The 6,995-nt window shown below is 47.3% G+C and overlaps 1 pseudogene; it reads left to right on the top strand.

Moving 5' to 3' along the window:
* The first annotated feature begins 6,447 nt into the window (after positions 1 to 6,447).
* On the top strand, positions 6,448 to 6,565 carry LOC126215480 (5S ribosomal RNA; annotated as a pseudogene).
* Positions 6,566 to 6,995: the final 430 nt, after the last annotated feature.

Below are 6,995 nucleotides of genomic sequence, written 5' to 3'. Positions count from 1 at the left end.
ATACCATTCCTTATCTTTAATTTCTTTGAACGTTTACCAATATTCCAGTCTTTTACTTTTTGCCTTTGGGATCTACTTTATTCCCAAAAGATATAATCCTGATCTGAGTGTGCGCAGCCCGTGGTCTCGCGATCGCGTTCTCGCTTATCGAGCACGGGGTCCCGGGTTCGATTCCCGGCGGGGCAGAGATTTTCTCCTGCCTCGATATGACTGGGTGTTTGTGCTGTGCACGTCATTTTATCATCATTCCTGCAACTGGCGAGACTGGACTGAGCAAATGTTGGGACTTTGTACGGGGGCTGATAACCGCGCAGTTGAGCGCCCGACAAACCAAACATTCATTCATTCAGATATGAGTTAGCTTTCAAATAAATCTCTGATTATTTTTTTCTTGTAACAGTTTGGGGATAAAGGACGTGTCGGTTACTGACTTTTTCAGTTTAAATGCGTTTTGTCCGCAGCTCGTGGTCGTGTGGTAGCGTTCTCGCTTCCCGCGCCCGGGTTCCCGGGTTCGATTCCCGGCGGGGTCAGGGATTTTCTCTGCCTCGTGATGACTGGGTGTTGTGTGATGTCGTTAGGTTTAAGTAGTTCTAAGTTCTAGGGGACTGATGACCATAGATGTTAAGTCCCATAGTGCTCAGAGCCATTTTTTTGAAATCCGTTTTATTTATTTCCTGCAGTTGAATCATTTACAGGTACAAGTCAGCGTTTCATTTACGAGTGCTGGTTCACTATTCAAAACCCCACTAAGCGGACATGAATTTAAAAAAAAATAAAACAAAAAGCCTGAGTGTCACCGCAACTTTGCAGCTGTATGAATTCAAATAATCAGACAAAGCTCAACCACGAGGCGTTGACTTGTGCGACACACCAATATCTAAAACTCGATGATCTCTTTCGGACAGAATTAGCATGTTCTCTTTTAAATGATTCTGGATTTTTCGTTTAGGGCCAAAGGGCAAAGCTGTCACATTCTCAGTAAACTTCCGATTGTTTCTCAATAAATAACTATTACGTTCGAAGACCGTTCTTTAATACAGACTTGTTGTGTACATAGTTCCGCGTAGTCAGCGCGTACACAACTTTCCCACTAGAGCGCGCCCCGCTAAGCAGAACAGCGCAGGCGCAGCGCTCGTCCGTCTCCGCACTACGAGATGGCGCTGTCTTAGAGACGGACCAAATTCTGCTTCCGCCGATCCGCGTATTAATATGTAACACCGCCAATGAGATCGCTGCTAACGTAGAACCTTTTCTCCTCGCGGATCACACTCGCGCAGTGATTCCTGAACGCACGAGGTATTATAACGAGTGTACAGACCTCCGATCAGTCAGTCTGCATTAGTCTGCATTAGTCGGCACTAGTCTGCATTAGACTGCATTAGTTGGCATTAGTCGGCATTAGTCGGCATTAGTCGGCATTAGTCTGCATTAGTCTGCATTTGTCTACATTTGTCTGTACCAGTCTACACTCAAGTTTCAGTCTGTGCGTAATAAGATTATCATATTCCTGTACATAGCCATGAAGATAAATGTATAGACACTTTGTCAAGTATCAGAGATATGTGAGAATAAGATTGACGTACCAAGACCAAAGGAACTTGAGATTGTCAATTGTAAATAGCATCCAGAATCAAGTTACGTAATGTTTATGCTTGCTATTATTTTAATAAATGTGTGTGAAAATTAATGAAGTTCTGTTTAAAGTTGGTCACCGCCAATCTGCTACTCTAAGCGTGCAAGTGGCATTTCTATCGTCTGACCTAACGGCAGAAGATAAACACGCCACGATAAGACCACGAGACATATTGCTGACACTCGCGTACTTCGTTAGAGCGACAAGTCAAATAATCTGATGGTGTGTGTACTGAAGGTCTTACAGTACGCACACCACAAGACTACACAAGCACTGCAGCCAACGAGATTTCCGGAATTTACTACATTGCGACGCTCAAGCGAAAGTCACACACTAAATCCTAACGAAATATCGCTGAATCACTATCCATCATTGCTTGCGTACACCTTTACAACCACATTAATGCAGTGCGACGCTACCGTTCCTTAGCGCGTACTATAATCCTAAACCACAAAATACCTAAACGACTTCGCGAGAACATGTCTCCTCACATGCACTATCCAACGGGAAGTCTCACAAAATATTGAAACAGGGTTCGCCTACTATCGCGTGGCTATTAAGGAGCCATGAATGACAATCAGAAGAAAGTAACCCCACACTTCAATAAATCGGAGCTTTTCGTTTACCTGGCGAGTCTACAGTCTACCAAAATCGGTGAAATCATCATTTTCTACACAAGGCGATAATCTTCTCAAAATACCTCTCTAAACGACTTAGAACTGCTACTCCCATTGCAGACTACTTCATGTATCGTATGTGTGAGCTGATCTCATGACACTCTTGAGATTATCTCTCTCGAGGCTCACTACTCGAACGACACTCTGATACTACTACTGAAATTCTCAAAGGACAAGCTGAGCCGTGCTGCGGCTCGCATTGGTGCTCTTTGTAGCTTTCCACCCTCTGTTGGAGGCCAGACCGTATCGTTTAGTTGACGTAGTTGCGGTTGTTTGTCTTCTCCTCGTGTTGATTGGCACGACTCGGTTCAAAATGGTTCAAATGGCTCTGAGCACTATGGGACTTAACATCTCAGGTCATCAGTCCCCTATGAACTTAGAACTACTTAAATCTAACTAACCTAAGGACATCACACACATCCATGCCCGAGGCGGGATTCGAACCTGCGACCGTAGCGGTCACGCGGTTCCAGACTGAAGCGCCTAGAACCGCTCGGCCACGCCGGCCGGCGCACCACTCGGTTTCGCAAGCGTTGCCTGTCTGCTAGTGGCAGCAGCGGCTGTTATCGATGTGTAGTAATAATGGTGGTCCTATCTTTGGGGCGACGTCGTGGTTCTTCAGGGTCGTGTCAGTGGGCAAGTTCAGTTGGGGACTCAGGAGGAGCCAGGTCTGCGCAGTGCGCGAACACGCCGGGACCGCTGGCGGCGCGCGTGGACTGCCGGATGGAAGGCCTGTGGTCGCGAGGGTGCACGACCTCGTCGTAAACCAGACCCAGCAAGATGAGTGCATTTCAATCCAAATAGAGAAACCCCCACCATTGTGACATCTCGCGATCCTCCAGTGACTTGGGTTCGTGTTGCTGCTCGTAGTGTCGCCGAGGCAAAGACCAGCGAGCGGAGTGCTTCAGGAAGGAGTATCTTCTTAGCTTTCCTCGACTTCTTATTACTATTTATTGCGTTCAGCTTGTTACTATTTGTTACGTTCAACTAGCCGTATTTTTCCTGCCTCATGCTCGCTAACGCCCCATTTACCTGCCCTGGGGGTTACTGTATGTAACGGCAGTGTACGTTTCCTCGCCTTGCCGCTGCTGTACGGTAAGGCGTGTAGTTTTGACAGCTTTCTTGATTGTAGGCCGGTTGGTGATTCTTCTACTCTGATGGTAGCGATTCCTTTTTCGTTCCGGGCGCTCTAAGCACAATATTCTGCAGACTGAGTCCAGACCGCCGGTTCCGGCTTTAACGTATTTTTACATCTTGGTTTATTGGACGTCAGGTAGCTTCAGCAAGATTATCATTAGTCATTCATTAGACTGCCACTAGTCTGAGTTACCATCTTGTGGAGTGAATGCAACTCTCGGGTGCTCGCGAAAGTGTTTTTTGTCGGACCTACTCAGAGGTCGATTCCTGGTGCACCATGTGTGACTCGCCCTTGTGTTTTATTATTGTATTTGCTGTTTTGTTGTATGTTTCTAAAATTCTTATATAATTGCTGTTCTTGGCGTTACAGCAGGTTCAAATGATTGTGTTAGCAAGTTTACCATCGTTTTGTCGCTCCCGTTTGGTGATCAGTTGCCTGTCTTTTTAAATTAACGTTTGCTGTTGCACTGCTGTCTTATAGTGTGTTTGTTAAATTTTTTTGTAATTGCCTTTCTTGACGTTAAAGGTCTTCAGCCGTGACTGTGGTTACTTGCCTTAAAATTCTAACAGAGATCACATTGGCTTGTTTTTAAAACATTATTTGCTGTGTCTGTATTTTGTGTTCATTTGGTAAACTGTAACCCACTGAAAACGCTATTAATTGCACAGTTGTTTATTCTTTCATTAATAACGTGTGATATCTTTATTTATTGCTGAGTCTGGAATTACCGTCTAAAATGACTGATTACGGTCGCGTCCACAATCGTAACCGAATCTTGCCTTCCTTGACTACCAGGTTTCACAAGCCAAGAACCAGTCTCTGCGAACAAACATACCACGGTAATTGTCTCTTTAACAATAAGTGTTTCTTCTATGCTGTCGCCGGCAAACGTTTGTAGCGGCCAGCTGCCTCGTAGTTGTGATCTTTGCCGTATGCCGTGATTCAGCAATCGACTGGGCGTTGCAAACTCGCTGACTTGACAGGACACAGCTTCCCTCGAACATTAGGACTCACACATCTACGACATTTTAACACAAAAATATAAGGGAACTATATAAACAAATTAATGTCTTCATTTTTCTAGCACATGAAAATCGACAAAAAGTTGAGGCAATACGAACAAGTAATGCGCTTCTTACGAGCTGAAGACCATTTGGCGCCTTACATATGGTGCTATTTCCGATCGATCCTTACTTGGTCTGTGTTAGAACCGGGAGATCCTTGACGCTCCTCCAGTTCTACAGCTTCAGTCTCTTTGCGATTCTTTCCTGCAATCGTCCAGCAGTGATAGTTTTTGCTCTTACGTGATTTTTTTCTTATTTGGCGTATACATAATATCAGGAAGAATACTCAGTGAAATTTGAAATTCAGCTGACAGAGCTGCGACCTGTGACAGCAACTACAACTCTAGCCGGTCTGAGCGTCGAGTCGAACTGAAGTTGGACTACAGGTGTCGCTGGACACTCGGTGCTGCTTGAACTCCCTGCCGTAGGTCAGCAGTCATAGAGTCTCTTTTCAGCCCATCACCAAATGTATTAGGTGGTTAGGATACCAGGAGAATATGTTGGCTGGGGTGCCAGTCGAACAACCTGTGTATCGAGGTAGATCAGGCAACGTATAGTCTTACGTTATCTTGTTGAAAGATAACATCACGTATTCATCCAAGAAATGGCGCTGGCACCGCCTTCAGAGTGTCAGAAGTGAAGCGACGGCTGTCGAAATCACAGGCTGTGTACACCATAAGTGATCGTGTTGCGTACCCAGTGGCACCCAGTGCCGTCATTCGGGTGACTAGGGCCGAATGACGATGGCGAAGGTAATTTCGGAATGTTCGCTCCGTTCCCAGCATCGATACGTGCACACAGAACCGGCACCTGTTGGAAGAGACTATTTCGTCGCACTCGTGTGTGCAGCATTATCATCGGCCGCACCACAATCGTCGTGGCTGTCTGTGCTGCTGCGTGAAGGAAAGCTGCGACCGGCTGACGCCGTTCTGACGGTCCCTGATTCCCCAGACATCTCCGCACTGTGCTCGTTGACAGAAACTCGTTTCCCAACTCGAGGAACGTGGCGTGGGTGTACGGGACTGCACTACAGACCGAATAATATGTTGTCCTCTCGGGCACTACTCACCTCCCGCAAGCCGGCCTTGGTGGCCGAGCGGTTCTAGGGGCTACGGTCGCAGGTTCGAATCCTGCCTCGGGCATAGATCTGTGTGGCGTCCTAATTTCTAGGGGACTGATGACCTCAGATGGTAAGTCCCATAGTGCTAAGAGCCATTTGAACCATCTGAACCTGCCACAACGGCTATTTTTCGTTCAAATGACTCTGAGCACTATGGGACTTAACTTCTGAGGTCATCAGTCCCCTACACATACAATTACGTAAACCTAAGTAACCTAAGGACGTCACACACATCCATTCCCGAGGCAGGATTCGAACCTGCGACCGTAGTAGTAGCGCGGCTCCGGACTGAAGCACCTAGAACCACTCGGCCACAGCGGCCGGACCATTGTTGGTGTTGAATATCAATTCCTGAAATCGCTCATCAGAAGAAAGACCACTGGACCCCCGAGAGGCAGTCAGTAACATTCCATACAGAGTACCGAAAGAGTTTGCTCTTCTTCTGTCAGCAGTCTGCTATAGGTCTCTGTAGCAGCGATGTACCCCTAAGGATTGGAAAGAAAGGACAGTTTATTCCGGTTTAGAAGAAGTGTTGTCGGATAGATGCACAAAATTATAGGCCTACATTTCTGTCCACTGTCTGTTGTAGAATTTTAGAACTTGTTTCACTCTCGCATATTATGATGTTTGTGCAGACCGAAAATCTCCTGTGTACGAATCAACACGCGTTCCACAAACAACTTCCGCGTGAAACACAGCTCTCTCTATTCCCCTATGAGACCTGTAAAGAAGTAGATACAGGCGCCCAGGAAGTAAGTGTGCTTTGACTTCCGGAAAGCTTCCGGTACATTTTCGCCCTTTCGCTTAGTGGACGTCCCAACGGCCTTGCCGCAATGGTAACACCGGTTCCCGTCAGAGCACCGAAGTTAAGCGCTGTCGGACCGGGCTAGTACTTGGATGGGTGACCATCCGGTCTGCCGAGCGCCGTTGGCAAGCGGGGTGAACTCGGGCCCTTGTGAGGCAAACTGAGGAGCTACTTGACTGAGAAACAGCGGCTCCGGTCTCGGAAACTGACATACCGCCGGGAGAGCGGTGTGCTGAACACATGCCCCCTCCATATCCGCATCCAGTGGCAACTAGCCCGACACTTCACCAGGGAGAAAATATCCACCCCAACGCTTCAAGGGCCTGACGGACCTGCATACTCAGCGGAAGGGAAAGCAGAACTAATGGCCCGAACACTCGCAGCGTCATTCACACCGAACCTGGTACCATCAGATCCAGCGTTCACACTTGCTACTGACCAAGAGGTTACACGCATTCTAGCCCAACCATCGCGCGACGACATTCGACATGCTAGCACTGCCGAAGTCTCCTGGGCTATAATGCATTCCGCTGCTAGGAAAGCCCCTGGTCATGATGG

Source organism: Schistocerca nitens, chromosome 12 (genome assembly GCF_023898315.1).
Source record: "Schistocerca nitens isolate TAMUIC-IGC-003100 chromosome 12, iqSchNite1.1, whole genome shotgun sequence".
Classification (NCBI taxonomy): domain Eukaryota; kingdom Metazoa; phylum Arthropoda; class Insecta; order Orthoptera; family Acrididae; genus Schistocerca; species Schistocerca nitens.
This window is presented reverse-complemented; position numbering and strand designations above follow the sequence as displayed.